At 40.5% G+C, this 20,698-nt stretch overlaps 1 long non-coding RNA gene across 1 annotated transcript; it reads right to left on the minus strand.

Annotated features, from left to right (window-relative positions):
• Window positions 1-1,081: 1,081 nt before the first annotated feature.
• Window positions 1,082-7,887, minus strand: LOC111270732 (uncharacterized). Its single transcript, XR_015315054.1, has 4 exons — window positions 7,506-7,887; window positions 3,018-3,197; window positions 2,440-2,588; window positions 1,082-1,976 (listed from the first exon to the last, which is right to left on the minus strand). It is a non-coding gene; the product is annotated as an uncharacterized LOC111270732 (long non-coding RNA).
• Window positions 7,888-20,698: the final 12,811 nt, after the last annotated feature.

A 20,698-nucleotide genomic window follows, 5' to 3' on the forward strand; every position in this document is an offset into this window, starting at 1 on the left:
CGAATGGAATGAAATGCGGTGACAGCTCCTTCTTTGCCGCAATCTAAGAAAAGGTTCACAGCAGTTTCTAACTTAAGTTCATTTATAACTTTCGGCTTTTTAATTTGACGGTTCGCTAATGGCTAAAGCAGCAAATTTGCTTTGTTAGGCCCGTAACGACAACCTTACAAGGCAAATGCTGTATGTTCGCTAAATATTAAAGAGACACGTATATCCTTGTTATACTGGGTCGACTAAATTTAACTTTGTGGGTTAGCTTCTCGTGGCCCTGTTCACTGATGCTGCATAGTCGCTTTCGGTCAGGAGCGACGAAAGCCAAATGGGCTTTGGGTAATGACGAACACGCGCGTCACTTTACTTCACCTTAAATTATTGCATGGAGACATGCGTAGAATAATAAATACGTTTTCACGCATACATAGCGATAACGCCTAAAGCACAATTCATGGTTCATAACTTGAGAGAAAACCGTAAAGTCGAGCGTTGCAAAGCCATTATATAGTCGTAATAGAAGAGGCTGCGCAATACCATTCAAGTGTCGTATCAACTGTAAGGCCTTTTAATTCTTAACAGAAATATTATATATAGAATAAACTGCATGCAAGCCATTTGGGGCTACCGATGTTTCGTAGGGCATAGCAGAATCAGGATATGATCATTACTATTTGTCATAGGGCCTACGCTGAAATAGCCAACCTTCAGCTGATCATAAACTGTTGAAATTACATAAGTACTTCATGCCCGAAGTCATCCTCAAAAAATCCTTGAGTAATAGCTCACAATTCGAGCGGTTTAGGGAGAATCGGTTGTTATTTGGTTGCTATTGGTTGTTCATCCACCGCTAAACATTGAATACCAAACGAATCTCTATTATTTCGATGTTTTTCATTGACTGATCCTTTTTCTTTTGATTGATTTGATCTTTCAGACTGATCAGATCTGATTTGATCAGACAATGCCCAAGGTTATCCTAGTGAACTCAATGAATCTATAAAAAGTGATTGGCGCTAATATACTCACGTCCTCTTAGTTCGTTCTTAATCGTAGCCTTAAAAAATATGTCACATGGTAACAATTATATTGTGCTCGTTTATAGCATACGTTTGGCCATCGATGCCTGTGGCAGGTAGCCGACGAGGTAGAAATGCATTGTCTACTTTGTTCCTGCTCGTATCAGGCCCTGCCACCGACCCACAGCCACTTCGCGGTCGCGACGAACAAGCTAAAAATTTTACATGAATTTTATTTGATAATCGACGTTATGGAAATACGAACGTGAAGTTAAAAAAATTCGTCCATGCAGAACAGGCCGTGGTTCAAGGACAACATTACAATCGGATACGGTTCGACCCTGTACACCTTTATTTCCGTAATATATAGTGTGAGTAATTGAATTTGACTCTTCAGAGATGAGTATTCATTCGGTTAGAAGCGACGGCACAATGAGGAGAGCTATGCTAAACTAAACGAACAGTGCACTTACAGTTACTCCGCTGAACAGTTTTCCGAAGCGTTTTAGTTATTTGCTCTTCAAGATAGCTTGTCTTTTGTGCCACAGCAAGTTTTGATCTTTTTTCCGTAATACCTTACCATCAGTAAGGTAGATTAGGTGGCTAATGATCAATCATTTAACATCATCGTCAGGTCGTGTTTAGGCTTAGGGGACTTTTCGATCACACAAGAGAGAATTGAGTCAAAAATTAATCCTTCGATGATGTGTTGACACGATTTGGCCCTAGATAAATATATTCACGTGAATTGTTTTAATACATGCTGATTTTCTGGTAGGCAGACAGGCCTATTCTGGTTGCTAATTAAATTGGCCAGACAGTAACAGCCAACAGAGTGGAGTTCCGGACGACGTTAGGCCAAAGTCCAGTGTGATCCATCATCTCAGTAGACGGTCATTTAGCTGCTGTGAAGCCTGCCCCCAAAAACGAAATTCTATTGTGCCGTTTGCTTTAAACATCTTTCACCTATGTCAGCATGCAAAAATACGTCGATAGTGAATCAGGACAGATATATTCGTCTCTTATGAAACAGTATAGATTGGCAGTGAAGTAAGTAACTGTCACACGTGAAGCTTCGATCCTATGTACGTCCAGTTGTTGGCATCATGCTTGTAGTTCTGTAGACCGTACTCAGGGTATAACTGTATGCGCAGTACGATCTGATAGAAGACGCATGTTGAGCTTTGAATAATATAAACTGATTACGCAGTGTTCTCTCGTGAAAGAGTAATCAAATCGATTTTAGCACGGTCTATTCAGACAGGCACTCGTTCTCTTACACCCAGTTACTTCATTGAGAGTAGTTATCTATACTACACCACATGTACGCCATATAACAATCCATACAACAAGTTAGCGTAAAATTGTACATCGTACGGAATCTTTCAACATTCAGTAAATCAATTAGTTGAAACGATAATTTATTTACCTGACGATTTGTACATTTAGTGAAATCCTCGAAGATTACTTCGTACTTGGCGCTGTGTGCGTCCTACGGATTGGAAGCGTGTTTACTGTTACAATTCTAAGGTGGACACGGCCAAATCGACAGCGTCGAAGGTCAAATAAACAGCCGTGCTGAAAATCAAATAACAATTCAAACTATATTTAATTAATTAAAGCTAATTAATAATTAGTCTCCTGCTCAAGAGGTCAAGGGCGGCTAGCTAGGGCGATTTGCCTTCAATCTTTATGCATACCATTCTTTGCCTACCAACATGGAAACTAGAGAAAAAGAAACGTCGATATTTCAATGACTTTTACATCGATATCTCACGATATAAAAGCAGACATGCGTTAACATTAGGACAGCACGCAGCATCTCAGCAGATAAGGCAATGTGGTAAACCAGTAAATATGAAGCAGATTTAACTTTATATCGAATGGCTACTGAAGATTAAAAATAGACTTCAGTATTATTGAAATTTTGTCCGGTTTATTCTATTTATGCTACGTTACAAGGCTTACGTATAACGGCAATCGATTCACTCTAATCGTACACATTACCTGTCAACAATAGCCTTCGAGTTCTTCCATTGTTAAAAGCTACACCACACAAACATGTTTGTTTGTTTCGAGTTTTGCGTCCGTGTAGCACTTCGTCAGATAAACGAACTCTGTCCATACTCGGATTGGAACCCACACCACGCACGTGTCTTGAACATCACCAGGCAAATACGTTACCCACTGGGTTCTCACCGGGACAAAACAACATACTTGAGTTGACAAAGTGATCTGCTATCAAATCCTATGGTTATATTGTAGGTCTAGGCCTAATTAGGCTAATAAATAGCTAACTAGCCGGTATAGCTAGCGGGCCCAACTGATTTCAGTGCAGACGCGTATTCAACGATCGCATAGACATGTACACAGGTACTCAATTGAAATGATACAGTTTTCAGTCGATTTTCTCTCGCTCATCGCAGAATCCTAGGCGCTGTTGCTACGATCACACTGAGAGGTTAACGGGTTATAGAACAACATCTCATTATTGTGAATCACTATTAGGTTCTGATTTTTTTTGAAAAAAGCTTTAGCTATGACCGAAATCGACGAAGCTGATGAAAATATTGCCTGCGGCTGATTTTCACTGCAGCCCACTGAAGCTGGAACCCATCTCATAAATATCTGGCTTTAAGTAACATGTTTTTAATTTATTTCTATTTTATGTGAGCTGTGTTTGCAACTTGCAGTAAAAATAACTTTGATAAAAATGCGTTAATCGCTGATTGAGGACGGAGTTTAATCATTCTCTCGTAAAGTTTTGTGCCTTTATGAATCCGTCTGTGTGCGGATTACTGAATTTTTTTCAGCCATCTAAACCAGGATTTTTTTTGTAAATTGTCTCCAAACATGTGTCGTTTCTGGCGAAGGTTTGTTCTATATAACCACCATTGACCGTCACTACAGCTTCAATTCGGGACCAGAATTGCTCACCATCCATTTTCAAAATATTTTTTAATGTGGAAATAACTTTATTTAATTATAGCCATGTGTTAAGCGATATGGGTTGATGTGAACCCGCTAAAGTCTCTTAAATATTTCATATAAGTAAAATTTTCGCCTGATTTCAGACAAGTGGTCCCAAACATGTCATGATTCAAAATGCACAGCAAGCCCAACAGGAGGAACTATATGGCCAAATGGTCAATTTATTATTCTACTTTCTTAGATCGGCGCTAACTTTCACATGAAAAAAATCCGGGCTATCAAAAATGACTTATGAAACCATTTCGATGAACCTTCAAACTCGTTGAATAGAGGCTTTATTGAGGATGTTTTGTTTGGCTTTACGAAAGTTTTCCTCCTCGACCTTTTTTTTAAAGTCGCATGAATACTGCTAATATCGTAGATCGTCAATTTCGGGCGAAAGGAAAGTTTTTAACATCAGCGTGAAAACATTAGATAATAGCTTATCTTCTCAAACGACGTTTTTGGGGCCTGTTATGTTCTATAAAGAAGAGTGGGCAAAAGCATGCCCGCTACGACAAATAGCCCTGTGGAAATGGCTCAAATGTGAATATTTTATTCTGTGTATATATATATATATATATATATTGTAGTATCACCTGACCACGTGTCCGATAAGTTAGAGCTGGAACCGTTTGCTTTGGAATATTCGAGCACTATTTTGAATGTGAGAAGTTCTACCCAGTTAGTCTCCAAGTGAAGTCTAAGTTGCGCTTACATAGCGTGCGGCTTCTTGGAAGAGCTGCTTGGCATTTTACCTATAAAACAACACGCTAACTGGAGGTTTCATGTCGGCGGCCGAACTTTTAGCCACGATAATTGAGAGACACTGCTTTCCATCACAGCACGCTTATCTGCTCAAGGAAGAACGTGAGACACACTGCCTTTAGTTTCCTTCCTTGTTAGAAGGGAACGGCCTTGAAGTTGTTGACGCCTATAGTGGTGTTATTAGCTTACAGAACCGACGAAGGTAAGTGGTACGAGTCCCATGCAACGTTCACAACCACATGTTATTGCCTGATCTACCCGCTACGTAGTTTACTTGCTTCACAAAAAGCAGCAGACTTTTTTTTAACTGTCAGTCTATGAGGCCTGAATAATACATTGGCATTGAATTCTAATCGTGTCTCTGTAACACTCTGCCTGTAAGATGGTGAAACGTAGTTAATAAAGGATTTAAAAGGATGGAAATGCTAGGGTATTCGCAAGTTTATCGAGAGGGCTCATGCTGAAAGGGCCAATTTTTCTGTATCTGCTAAAGGCTCCTGGCTGCTTAAAGACCCATTGAGGGGGCGGGGTCGTTGAGGGCCGAACTTGTAGTGCGCGACTGATCGTGGTGCGGTTTACTGTTTACAAAAGAGAGTGTTTTCCTTTTCAGGAGTGCCACAAAACGGTCTTTCAAATCAGACAATGTGATCCCAATCAAATTACCTTGTACTTGACAATAATTCGCTAATGAATAGTAAATAAGGTATAAGTAATACCATAGCATTAAAACAAGATTAGCGTGTTTCGTGGAGATATGGCTCGTGCAGTAGGATATCCCCTTTCATAATGGACTGTTACAGAAATGTAAAGTTATTACTCAAAGGGAGCATTACGACTACGCGATAATTTTTTTTTTTTATGACACTCGAACTTTTACTTAAACTTTTCCTAATTTTTCCCGGATAGCTATGCAGCTTGCAAGTGTGGTCGTCATGTCATCCTAAAAATGTAAATTTCTTACAAAGGAGCCTTTTCTAAAACGCATAGTGTGAATAGTAATGCGTCTTGCGATCTAATGCGTCTCTACCTAAGAAAGATGAATTGTGAGCGTTCTCTGAATTGCATAAAAACAGCTCTCTGAGCGACTTCTATAGAAATGAAGAGAACTAATTTACCTGATGTGTCGATCAGTGCTCCTTTACATTATTAATAACTTGTTTTTCTGGTGGATAGGAAGATTAGTCTATGAATAAACTAGCATTATGCAAATGCACTATGACCCCTTTGTCGTCTCCTTTTGAGCTTTTGTATTGTACCATCCAGTTAGCAATTCAATATTTGGACAAAAAAAAAAAAAGGACACAAATTATATATAGCGTACGTAGAAGATCCACGTATAATTATTCAAAAATATTCTCTACATATATTAAAGCGATCCAGCTTAATGCTTGGCTTAAGCTATTGCTAAGCTGAAGGACCGCGCTTCCTACCACTCTGATGGATAGTGTTTTTGTCGCTTGGATATATTACAATCGGTTGCGTTGGGGAACGTTCACATCATCAAATAATCGCTGGCAGAGGCCCACGCGACAACACGTTGCACGTATTTAGAGCCTTTTAGAAGTCTTTTAAAGCTGCTATCTTGTTACCGAATAATTTATGTCGCACATATTCAATGCGACTTTACTTTTATTCTGCTTCGGCCATAATAATCCCAGCGTAATAGATCTATAGAAAGAAGTATTTTGCTGGCAAATATGACGTTTTTACGTGCGCCTAATCAGTGTGCGGAAAATCCGAATTTAAGGTTGTTACAGCTAAGGTAAACTGATGTCACGAATGTTTTTTAATTATAGAGGACTACACTCTAGAATTCAAAATATGAAATTATTGAAATAGTCCGTAGATTTTCCAGAAGCTAAAGACGTCAGGGGCTCTGACAGTTTAGCCACGAACTCCCCTAGACGGCTTTCGCCTTTATACGCGCATAGTATATAAGCTCTGTACAAATAAAAGGCAATCGTTTTGAAGGGGACCCACAAATTCAGCTGTGCTGATCCCATTTGTATCTTCCTATATGTATTGTGGATTTCCAATTCCATATATATATATATACATACACATATGTGTGTGTATGTAGGATTCCCGTACTTCAGCTCTCACATAGCCTTGTCGAGTGGTGATGCCACATCAAGTGTCTTCTGACAGGTTTTCATCAGATGTGGCCCGCTACGCGTGACGTAATGAGGTATCCTTGGACATGTCGTTTTCGACGTGACCTTAAAGAACGACTGCTTCCAAATTATGCACTAGTTTCATCGGCGTGCTGAATTGTCTTTAGCCTTTGACGGTATACCGTAGTAGTTGTGCACTCCTGTTTCTAAAATGGGGTTCTATTGTAGCTCTAACAGACACGGTTCGCTTATCAACGTATCATCCTGTTCTTTGTAAACAAATACATAATTCCATATACTAGAAGCAAATAAAGATGCTATGGTAAAGGGCGGATCTAAGAATTGTCGATCATTCAGCCTTATTTATTTGCAAATTTTGGTAAACGACCTTAAACGCTCTGCAGCTATTTATCATACAGTGAAAGCACTATAACGTGTATTGCTGGGACACGATTGTAATTTTTGTTTACTATACTGACAAATAGTGGTGCTCAGGCTTTCTATCAAGATGCCGTTTTCCACGTGGGCCACTTCCGAAGACGGCTAATAGTCCATCTGTAAAAGCAAGGGTTCTACCCAAGCTATCAGCTGTGGGAACAGAACATATTCACAACTAATCAATATATGAACTAACTATACTTACTATATGTATACATTTGTATATGCGTGTATATATAGAAGCGATTAAGCACGGCAGAACGATACACATTTGTACATCGATACACATTGCTAGACACATGTGTACAAGCATTGAAGCACAGCCAGTGAGCTACACCGAACTCTGGCCAGATATTTCTATCTTGGTTCCGCTCTATTCTCATTGCACAGTACCGTGCTTCTTGATGCTAAACTATTCTGCGCGCACCCAAAAATGGTTGCAATTTGGGCAGCTGTGCACGAACTTCTTCAGACACTACTAGGTCCACTGGTATCGTGCCTAGTATCATTTGGGTGATCGCGTTTGCTTGGTTCCTTTCTGGCAGCTCAAAGTAGCGCTTGCCGCTACATTGAGGTCTCCACTAAGATACTAGTGGCAGCATCAATCATGCAATGGCTAGCGGCCGCAATTTGCACGCTCTACAGGAGAACGCACTTGACGAGACGCTTACATACATACGACGCACGTGCGAACCCATCATCATCACTTGTCCTGAGTGAACTTTGGAGCAGCTGAATGCTAAAGAGTCGCCCTTCAGAGGCAACGCATTGGAGACGGATGTGGAGAACACTGGATGAACAAAACTTTTCGTTTTTTTTTTTTTTCTCTTCTGCAGCTACTCTATGGTCTCCCGTGTGAGAAAGCGAACGACTGGAAAAATGGACTTCAACTATTGGTTAACTTGACGTCATTGGAAGCATTTTTTTTTGTCGACAAAGAAAAATGATATAACGACTTGTACAATAGACAACTGTAATTGTTCATTACCTCACTGCTTTCTTCTGTCACGTCGACAACGCAAAAATATAGTGGAATTACACACAGGGCTAAAGTTAACCTGTTACTTCGTCCATTAGTAAAAGGTGATTTTGAGTTCGGCCATAGCACAACCATGTGAGTAGGGTTCATTCGTGGCGCTAATAAAACGCAATTGAACTTTAGGAGGTCGGACTATTTGAGCGAGTGTATCTCCATTGCTTGTAATTGTTTGTATTTAGATCTTGCCTTCTAAACGTAATAGGCTCATTTAAACGTTAGGTTGATTTTTTGTTCTCATGTTTAATCATACGATCGGACTAACGCATCAAGTAAATAATATTTAAGGGGTGGCAAAGTAAATTGTGTTACAGGTGACCATTGGAGACGAATCTACTGAATCAACATCAGTGTTTCAGCCGTGTGCAGCTGTGTGTCAACGAAAACTTTTTTGTTGACGCCTTCAACACTCGAAGTGCATCATCAGCTCCGTGTCAGATCTATGCAGCAGGTTATTGCAATCTTTACTTACCGCATTTGATTCTCAGCTTGAAATGTGTCAAGTGAATACAAAAAGTTCATACTTCGTTTTCGTGGACGAGGTGCTCGTAGGTACCTCATATTCAGCGGCATAATTATATACTTCTGTCCATTGCAACGCAGTCACGCAAACGGCCCACAATCATTTAAGTTAGTATGTCTAATAGAATGACCAGAATATCTCATTGTATCTTCGCGATTCCTTCTATTATATTTATGTTCCACTCTCGATAGAATTTATTTAAGTGGCCTAATACAGACTCGGGTGTACGTTCGAACTTTCCCTCAGTTATGTTACATCGTTAGAGCTTTAGGACGTACCCTAGCTTCTCTATTTTGTTGCTCTTTTTTTTTATGACCATGGAATGCCTTGGCGATCTTAATGTTTTGCGCACACCGGTGTTTGCTTTCATTTGACCTTCTTTTCCCTTTCTTCCTTGCTACCTGCTTTTGTGTCGGTTTATGTTACTGAAAATACACAACTCGCACACATTTCCACGCTATTTGCCCGTTCCAATAAGCGTGACGCCGTTTGCCCCAGTCCCAGAGCTATCAACGGTCTGCAAGTCGACAAGGTTTTCGAACAGCTCGAAACGCACGGTGATAGGCTCTGAACACTGCTTTGAGCGTAGTGGACTTGCGGCGAAAAAAGGGCGTTTTTCCGAAAGCTCTTCTAAAAGCGGACCCGAAGTTGGAGAAGGAGGGAAACTGGTGGGCAGGAAAGCACTTCTTCTGCTGTGTATATTGGAGTACGCCAGGAGCGGGTGTTATACACCGGCAATAGTGACAATGGTTGTGTTCACTGGAACGCCAAGAATCCGTGCTTTTCTTTTTTGGTCCTCATCTTTCTTGACGTTCCCCTGTTGTGGCACGTGGCCGCGATGGTCGCTGGCCACGGTGGCGTCGGATGGGCTGTAGCGGATCACCATAGATGGGTGGCGGCACGGAAAACCTCCATGCAGACTTACGCTGTACTGCCTATGGGTATATATGTAACTCTATAACGTTTATGTATGGGCTAAATTCCGTAACAGGCTTGCTACTACAATGGACACATTCGAACAGTAGCACGCCATTACACTGCACGACAAGACGTCGATGGCACACTGCACGTCTGCGAGGCTCTAGTCGATTTGTCGGTTTGCTAGCCTACTCTCTGAAAGCTATACTGCCGTTTCAAAAAACCACGGGACGAAAAAACTCTTCGATAATGTTTTCTATTCCTCCCACAACCGCAGAGAGAAGTGCTGAAAAGGGCGCATTTGGCTGTTGCTGTATGTACGTTGTTTCGCGTCATGTCGTTCACGAAAGCGTAGGCCAGTTTGATGTCAGGACCCTGGTTGTGCTATGAAACGGTACTGTAAACCTATGTAGGTGAAAACCTAATCAGGCTTTTCACGAGGAGAGCAGTAATAATTTGCAACAACTGCTGCGGGTAGTTGCGTTTCTACACATACTATATAGACGTAGTAGGTCCCCACAAAAGGCCATGTTTTTCAATATATGTTCAGCGTCGCTGGCGGATATTATGCTCGATATTTTCTGACTGGTATAATGTTCGATAGGTATCGATCTGGTACGATGTTAACCGATGAAAAATAAGCAGAAATTAGGAGATGTATTGACTTTTCAGTATAGCGAACTGTGGGGAACATCATGTTAAAAGTGTTATGTCTACATGGCCATGATCATGGATACTGAATGGCAGACGTAAATGCTATGTTAAATAAATCATATACGAGACATTTTCCTACATTTGCGTAACATGTATAGGTCAAATAGTAAAAATATGCTATCCGTTTAGTTTTCACATAGCTTTACACAATAAAAGAGTCACTTTTCGCTGATTGGACGAGGTTGCGGTTGTCTAGATACGCCAAGCTGTTGGGATGCAACGAACGAAAAGCGGGTTGCTAAATTTAAAACGAGAAACCGAAAAATGTCTTCAAGATTGAATGGAAAAGTCACAAGGTCGCTCTCTAAGATTGCTGCTGGAACTAATAGAGAGTTTGAAATGCTGATATTTATATCGTGAATCAAATGGAGGCGTCGATAAAAGCCAATAATATAGGGAGTTAGAAGAATCAATCTTTATGCGACAGCGCTAGAAGACAGAATAACTAATTCCAGGAAATGAACAAAATAAACTTCAAGGAAACCCATTCATTACAACTCCCATATCGTAAATGATTCTCGGTTGGTACGCTATCCCTGAGTTAGGATCAATGAAACATAATACAGGCTCAAGCAGCAAATCAAACGACCTGTAGTCGGTAGGGGGTTTATTTTCGCCGATTTTCAACACTATTCCAAGACACCTTTTGGCTTATGGAGATAAAGACTGAATTATGCATTGTTCACAAGTGTATGTTACATGACGAGAAATGCGGATTCATCTCGCTTAGGTGTGTCCAACTGTTATGTTTTGTTTCTACTTTTGCGGCCTTCTTCTTCCGGTCTTCCCTGTGCAGAAGTCGGTTTGAAATAGAAAAAAAATTTCGTTCACTTTTAACTAGAGCTAGACCTCAAAGAAAGGATATCACCTGCTTTCGAAAAAGCAAACTTTTAAATTGGCCTAATCCACCTGTCACAGCGATCTGTTCTCTACTCTGTTCAGACGTTGAAACTGAAGATGATTTCGATCGTCTGTGGGAATGCGTTTTAGCTGCCTAGATTAACTTATCACGTTACCGATACTCATCGCTAATGAACTTTTTTTTTGACTTCGGCAAAACAAAAATCGATATCTATGGCTGTCAAAGACGAATAGATGCCAAAATCAAAACATGCGGTTTATTGCTTCTCAGGAAGAGAAACGTAACTTCAAAAGCGTAAAAAAAACAGTAAAGACAGAGAACACGAACTTGATGCGGTGCCTAAAAATATAACACGTTCCTATAGTATTTATTTATGAAAGCTTTTACTTCTTAGACGAAGTGGTACATGACGAACGCCTCTCCATAACGGCAAAGGTTGTCGTACCGTATTGAAATTCGCAGAAGCAACAAAGAATAATTCAGATCCTATCGTGGAAATTTCAGAGTATGCATAAAAAATTACACTAAGTTATAACAAATAACATAGTTTAATTCAGAACTGTATCAACATCCGTCCAAGAAGAACAGAGGCAAAGAGACGGAGAGAAGAAGACAGAGGCAAATCAAGAGATGCTACAATGTTATAGGATCAGAGATTACAAATGGAACGATCGCCATTTCCGCGATTCAGCCTATTAGTGTCCAGATTGTGGTAAATCAATTAGTTTACTTCGTCTCGAATAAAACTTCACTGTTTATTTAGGTTGAATTTTGGAGTGGCACAGAAAGAATAAGTAACTCTTGAGACTCTTCACGATACTGTCCTTATGGAAACGCTATGACAAAAAGTCTCGAGAGAGGAGTGTCTGAATGTACACCAAACACACGTTTGGTGTTATCTGATATTCACTTCGAAAAAGCGTATTGTTTGATATATATTTGTTTCAAATAATTATATAAAGATACTTTTTCATATCTCTCAAGTTTTAACGGCAAATTATCAAGCTGGTGACATCTTGAATGATCGTATCGTACTCCCTCTATTTCGCTTTAATAATATACACCCAATAAAAATCACCGACCTTTGTTGTTAGCAGATCGCGAACGATCCCTATTCCCATATAGCATTCGGGAGCGCTTCAGATATTTAAATCTACGCGGACAACCTCAATAGCTGCGGACGATGCTGTATTATTTGTAAATAAAGATTCGTTTTCGATACAATTCTCGTTTTGATTTGCGCTGCTTCGAAAAATAGAGCGGGCTCAAACGCCAAGGGTCCTTCAAATAATTTTATTAATAGGATAAGCTTAAGGAACATGGGCTAGCCGAACGCTCATCCTAGACCAGGCAAATTTGAAAATAATTGCTTTATTGTATTTGCTAATAAAGCATTTACTAAGACCATATTCAATTAATGTACAGAGACATTTTACAGTGCAACTTATAGGCCAGTTTATATCACGAAAATAGGAAGTAACGACTTAGAGCCAATATTTCCCATTAACGCAGCCGTTGGACCGTTATATAATTGGTCCTGAGGAACGAGTTGTTAAACTTCGCTATAAATATTCCTTTGCTTAGAAAATCGAACAGTGGCATAACGGATCGGTGCGCAATTACCATAAAAGCCTATTGAGAGATAGAATACTCTCGTAAAGGCTGTCTTGAACTTTTTGCATATTACATAAAGGTTGTCACTGAAAGCGAACGCGATACTGTTCAAAGTTCTAAAAACGCAACAAAGAATTGAACAGCTTTACAATGGGCGAATTTAGGAGTATGAGATTTTGATCCTCACAATTCGAAACGATATAGTTACAAATACTGATGTTTCACCGTAATGTAATTGATAGCATGTAAGAGCGCAGGACGTTCGTACATTACGTCTGTCTATTCACTTTTCCTATGAATACAGACAAACCGTTCTTAGTGGTCCAATTATGCAGAGAATCACGGCCTTAAGTACAGCCACGCCTATTTAAGGCTTGGCAAAACGCCGTGGAGGTTAATCTCCTTGGCTAACATTGAGTTTTCAACGCTTCTTTACGCTCGTTGCCAAAGAACCTCTGACAGCCAGGATCTCATTGATCAACCTACAATGTCTGAATTGGACTAATTTGGCTGAACAGACTCATCCGTGCTCTGATTTAAATGCAGATGTCAGCTCCGGTGGTATCTTATTTATGATTGCGAGTCAACAATGTCCCTAGCCATATAATAGATTCTTAATTACCCCAGCGACGCGTCGCTTTCGCCGGCCGTAGACAATGTTAGAAACTAACGTTAAACAATTAGGCCATGGTGAAGTACATATTAATTGCAAGGGTACGAGGAAGCACGTGCTTTCACGTTTTGACCATATGCAGAGGTGTACGTATATATTACAACATAAGATTCATACTTCACCCTTGCCAATTGTATAAGAAGGATAAATAAACACAATAATTGTAATACACGAGAAGACGTCGGCTGTTTTCTGCACGTATCGCCGCGCGAAATACGAATATATAATTAGTTATATATATATTTAGGCAATATAGGCACTACTTCCTACTTTTAACCTAATTAGGAAGTTTTTACGAAGCTTGACTTGATTTTCGTGTTGCAGACTGGTATAACGGCGAACTTCTAGTGGGGCATACGGCCGTTGTCGGGTCGGTTGTGGTGTTGTTGTTAGTAACAAACTGAGGCATTGAGACCAGTTGGCTGCTTAGTTGCACCCCGTTGCGTCTCCCTAAACGACCATTTTGGCGTGTTATCGCCTAAACACTTCGTCTGTTTATGTGGCATCGCTTTTACATTAGAGCGACCTTCGAACATTAGCTACTGACACATCAGTTTTAGTAAAAATCTCTCATAGGCAGCTATTCTACGCTGAGTGTACTCTTAATTGTTTATAGTTCATTCGAAACTAGCCATTTAGTGCTGTGCGAAAACACATGGACATGGTCAAAGACTACGATAAAACACATATTCGCCGAATATATAGGGGCTGTCCGGTAGGCCCTTACGAGCCTACCAGGCCTGGCTTCCTAATATATCTGGGCTAGACGATAGGGGCTCGCTATTTTAGCATGCTCTGCAGGCCATTAAAGCTCAAACGTTTATTTTAGTAGGTGTGACCTGAATACGGCATCTCAGCTGATAATATGCTAGAGAGAATACTGGGCTTACTAGAGGCAAGATGGTCCCAGAGGCTTCAGACAGCGCTGGCGGTGGAGATATGATGCGGACCAAGTCGATCCATTATTCAGCTCGTTAAAGTAAATTAGCTAAGTAATATGGCCAGTGGCAGTTTTGTACAAGTCTATTTAATGATGTACTATGTGGTGTTTTGCAAAAGCACAATTGATGTTGGCAGTTTTTTTCAAAGCAAATGCCTGTAGTAGAAGGCAGTGCTGTATAGATTTTTTTTTTTGCTCTATGATTTTTTTGGCGTCCATCGCGCGGTTATTTGACGAACGCAACGGTCCGTATTTCGAAAAATGGGTGCAGAATTGCGATGTCTATGCACCTAGTTGATCCACTGGCCAATTCGATAAGTGTACAAGCAACAAGAACTCATTTAAATACAATTTCGTACTGGAGAATTATTCATAGAGTTCTTCGAATCCGAAGTGTCCTTGTGTGTGTTCTCAGATGGCTATGCGTGGGTTAATCAACATCTTTACCAGTATTGTTATCTATTACGAACTTACCGTATGAGAATGATGGATCAAGCTATTTGATTTAGATTAAAATACTATTTAATTTAACAACGGGACGATATCTGCATGCGCTCATCTGTGTATGGGACGAATAGGAGCTTCTCGGGGATTTGCAACTGGAATCAGTTACAGAGCGACGGCGGTTATACTGTAGAAAACGAGATGATCCTTGTTAACGGAAAGGAAGGGGGTGAGGCCAAGCAACATGTCTAACGTCGACAATACAGTTTACTGCTTTACTATACAGCATCATAACCAGCCCGGTCAACTTCGACATCGAAAAAACAACCCAATTGCAACATATCGAAAATGGATTCTGGATAGTACCGTATCAGTCAGCCTATGGCTGCAACTTACTCCGAAATGGTGTAAACAGCCCACTGACTAAACGGAGCAACTACGTCTATTCCCGTTTGCACGTTGGGCACGGGTCAGTAGAACTAAACGAAAAAGTGTCAGAGTAGAAAGGAAAAAATCCTTGTTTGTTTACTTCTTCTTAGTGAAACACTGAACTATTTCAACTAGACACTAACCGAAAAATATTATCGATAAGCGCTGTTTTCAAGTACCTGAAACCCTCTTCTTCTATGTACAGTTTAACTCATCCGAGCGCAAATTGTGACGGAGATTGCCACTAGAGCTGCAAATCCAAAACGGTTTCTACCTATGTGACGACGTAACAAAAAGGACATACATACACAAAGGTAAGATAACTAGGTTTACTTGAATGGGAGGCAAGACCTAGACCGCGGCGAGGCTCTTCAAAAGGAAATGTGTTTAGGATAAATAAGAACGAAGGCTGAGGTCGGTATGGCTTCGACGATGTGTCGTCATAATCGGTAACATGTTTTTAGTCGCTGCTCTCAGCTTGGCTATTTCACCCATTCCTGCTGTTGTACCTTCTGCCGCGTTCACTTCTCACCTTCAGCTACCTGGTTGTTGCCGTCTGCTTGAACGAAGAGTCTGCTTCGGGTGGTATACTTACCCTCTTTTTTACACATACGCTTGAAGCGTACAGCCGACAAAACGGATCTAACACAGTTAGATATAGATCTCCCTCTCTCTGTCTCTCTTGTCCGACCAGCAAATTATCAAGGGGTCTACATTAACAAACGTTAGACAAATAGGAACACAGAGAAGCAGACAGAAGCGCCGGTGCTTAAACGTACACATGCAAAAACAAATACACAAGCGCCACTTGTACACTCACAGCCACCTACGTTCAGATTTGTAATTACGCGGTTTCTTGAGAGGCGTAGATATACACTAACGTTTTGTATTACTTACTTTAAAATGTGGCTCTACGAAGCATACTGTTGACCTCGTCTTTTGCATCGTTCAGGCTTTTTCCTTGTTTCGTGAAGGAAAGGGCATTAGAGCCCTTAGTTTCTATTGTTCTGCTCTTCCGTTTGATCCATCGCTGTAGCCGTTGGTTTCGCCTCTGCTGATAACTTGTTAACGTAGCAGTGCTTGCGGGACGTCACATGCTAGCGAGTTGAACTCCACAGGAGGAGCGTACTTGGGACTTGGTGAAGGGAACGTTGTAACGACATACGTATGATAGATCTTCAACAGGCTTCTGCTCTTTTCGACATGATGGATAAGAAGAAGTTTGTTATTGATGGGCAAAGGTTATAAATAATGTGGCGCTTGCTTCTACTGGGCCTGTAGCACTCCAGGTTCCAATAGTTGTGCGTTGGCATGATCTTCGAACCTGAGATCCGGTGCCCTAGTCGAGACATCGAAGATTCTCCCCTAAGGAAAAGTCGCATGGCGTAAGGGGTGTACCGTTTTGGCCGATGTTCGTTTATCGCTTCCGAACTCGTCCACCCTCAATCCGGCCTTCTCTATAGGCCAAAAACGGTGATTGGAACGACAAGCCTTGCTTGGGCAGTCGTAAGCTGGTTGATGCTGTTCCTACATAATATAATCGTATTGAGAGATGAGAAAGAAACACCTATCGTTGTCAGCTGTGCGCTACGATTGTGCCTCGATGTGTACTACTGGGATCGACTAGCTAATGGCGTGCTAAGCAGAATAGAGAAACCACAGACAGATATTTCTTTACAAACGCCTACGTTGTTAGAAGTGCAAGTTATGCCTGACGAGGAGAACGTTTTCGGTTCTGGGAAAAATTTTAGGACGACAGCTATGCGATAAAAGATAGGCGGTGACCCCCATCTCTAAATGTGACAATGACCACAGATACTATATACATGTATATTCGTTGATTTCGTTATATTAGCAAAAAGTTTTTCGTGGACGGGGGGCAACGGAGCATATTCCAGCTGACACCGTCCATGCACTGAAAGTTCATAACCCGACTGTGTGTAGACGTATTATCTGTGCTACATGAAAGGATCGCTGGACATTAGGAGTAGGATGTTGCAGGAAGAATATCATGGAAAAGCAAACGTTGACAGCAAGCAAATGTAGTGATGACATCTTTATTTATCATTTAGATTATATTTTACATGTGACAATATATAGAGTGAGTGCCTAACGTATGAACAGCTACGTCGTAATATTTGCCTGGGGCTTACGTACATTGTTGAGTGGATCGGGAGAATAAGTCCGAGAATGTAGGGTAGTAAATAATTTTTTTACGCATCGTAAGATAATTTAATAACATTAAACGAGTTAAGGAAGCTTAGCGCAGAGATGCAGACAGATGAGTGGAAATGTACTTTATGTATTATATGTAGGCAACTGCTGACCATTAGAATACAAATAAAAGATTGTAAAAATCATATACTTGTTGCAAGTTATGCATTGCGGGAAAATAAAGCTTCCACAGTGATATATTCACCGATAGATATTGATCGAACCTATATTAATCACGAAAAACAATTACGAAACCTCCTTAATACCCTCTGGGGTGATGCAGTGAAGACACGGTAACTTACTTTGCTTCCGAACCCAAGCCGCAAACGTGTATTTTCAGAAACACAGAATTTCTACAAGTAGTTTTCTAATACCTAGGTGATTCCAATACCTGAGGTTGGCTCAGGTAATTTCAATTAGAATATCCGTTGTGCAGTTTACATTTTCTATGCCACAAAAAACCGTTTAATAAACGAACGTGCTTTTGACCCCTGTCATCAAATTTATATCGACCTCTTTTTGACGGTACGATCTCGCTTTCAAAATATATTTTGTACTTTTTGGACTGAGGCTCCTACATACTAATATGCTAACGCTAACAAAATAATGTTACGTTGTTCATTTGCCACTACTGAACTTTGTACGCTGGACGCATATCTCTGAAGTCGTACGTCTGGATATAAATTCAGTGGTTTTGTTTTACATAATTAGCCACCGCAATACCTCCTGCCTTCGGGTTCTTCCACAGCTTGAACCCGACATAGGTCCTATAGTCGAGGCCGACGCCAATATTGACCTGTCGGTTCCAGGGAAGGTTAGAAAACTTTTTCAATCTGTCCCTGCAGGCCTCCTGACTGTGTCAGAATGAAGGAGAGAGGCATTTGCCCTGTCTGCGTTGCAAAGAAGGTTGTCCAATGGCTTCGTATACACGGAATATGGCACCATGTGGGAGATCACACCACCGGACAAGCATTCAGTTTAACGACCGAGCGGCAGAGAGGCAACACCTCAAGAGGGCAATGGTGGCAAAAAGATTCGGTCTACTGAATCTTTTTTTAATAGGGAGACAAGAAGTGCTTTTGCATACGTTGCTGGACTGGTATGATCTTTCAGGACACTATGTGGGTCACGTTTATGGGTGGTCTGAGACTGTGCTACTGCAATATTACGAGATCTAGTTGACCACACACGGTCTAGCATGTTTCTTCTAATCTCATTCTTTCTGAGTTCGTCTCGCATTAATCTGGGCAAGGACCTAACTATTCTGACTTTGTAGTAAAAACCTGCGTGGCTAACTCACATTATCTATGCCTTGAGCAACGAACTATGCGTATTTATTGCGTCCATAGCATTTCATTGCTTCAATTGTAGTATACTAATATCCAATATGGCACACTTGTTCATTTGGGAACCAACTGCGGTACATTGTGCGACGTGGCATATGGACGGCGATGCAAGGTGTGCAATAGCTACAGATCAGTCTGTTTTGTATAGCTTGGTTTTGGTCCGGGAGTATACCTAACTGTATAGTAGTACTTTAGAAGAAGAAGGCAAGGGAACAATTTGTCGATATTGGAATGAAAAAATAAAGACAGGGTAGATTCTTTGTCTGGAAAAGTCGGACACATTTTTGGATGTTGATATTGAACGAGTATGCATGTACAGGTAGGTATGCTAGGAATATTTGAGAGAGCCCACATCCACCTTAGAATGGCTGAGTCTTGCACTGGTGTGCAACAGAAAAGGCTCCAAGCTCGCCTTACTCAAACTTTGTGTAGCATGCATACATGTATACATCGGAACTGGATTGTAATGGGTACTCTGTGATACATCAATAAGAAATCATATATTCTGCAACGTCGTCTTTCTTTTCTATCGATTGAAACCCCCATAGTGCGCTGTGCCGATTGCTGCACACGTGCGGCAGACTCATGAGTAGATATGTTCCCTTTAAGTCTCTATCGTTCACCGATCATAAGTTAAAGGTTTTAATTAGTATAAGGAATTAATAGGATTCAGACGTTTGATATCAGCGTTCATTTCGCGCAAAAATGAAACAGTTAAACCCTAATACATTTTTCTAATTTAATGAACGCGCCGTACATTAAAAAAAAAACAAGGAATTCAGAGCGAACAACTCAGAAATTATAGTAGCTATAATCTCAATCTCGCTAACCAAGTCCTTATATTTCAATATATTCAATATTTAATTTTACATGTTCATTATTTATGAAAAATTTTCAAACCCGTCTTCTGCACAAGAACCTATAGGATCCCACTCAGCGATACGACTATGTATTTCTTGGTTAGAGACTGATTGAGTTATTAAACGGACAATATGAGTATTTCTAGAAATAATAGCTGAAAGCCTTGTATAAAAAAAAAAAAGTTTACTATTAGAAGAGAGTAGTAATTTACCAGCACAGTTACTACGCTTAGCAATTATCCTGATAAAGTGTAAATTGGCAAGTGGAATTCCAACGCTCGGTTCTTTGGACGGAGGTCTTCTAAAAGCTTGATAAATATAAAATTTCTTGACATTTAAGTCTGTTTGTGGTTCCGGAGAGCCGATGAACGTAAACTTGAATCAATAACGCGGTTCCCCTATCAACTAAGGATCGACCGTCGACATAAGGAGTCCCTATAAACAGACAACGCTCACCACTAAATGTAGGCCTATCCTGGGAGATCTAGTCATTTTTACAATTTCCTGTTCTGTTTCGATTATTCAATTGGGGCGTGCGATTTATCGAGGACCTGCCTCATGAATAGCTTAGATTGAAAAAACGAAACAAAATAATAATGGTCTTACGAATTTCATCGTTCTGTCAGGTGACTGAGTTACCGTCTAGATAGTAAGCTCCTACTTATTCCATTTAGTGATGTTTTTTTTTTTTGAAAACGTACTGTTTTTGAAATCGTACAGCTAAAAATATGTCACTACTACGACCGGAAATACATTAACGAGGGAAATTGGCACATAACTATTTTATCTAGTTTAAGATGATGTCGCCGTACCAGTGATAAACAA

The sequence above is a fragment of the Varroa jacobsoni genome, unplaced genomic scaffold (genome assembly GCF_002532875.2).
Source record: "Varroa jacobsoni isolate VJ856 unplaced genomic scaffold, vjacob_1.0 scaffold_166, whole genome shotgun sequence".
Classification (NCBI taxonomy): domain Eukaryota; kingdom Metazoa; phylum Arthropoda; class Arachnida; order Mesostigmata; family Varroidae; genus Varroa; species Varroa jacobsoni.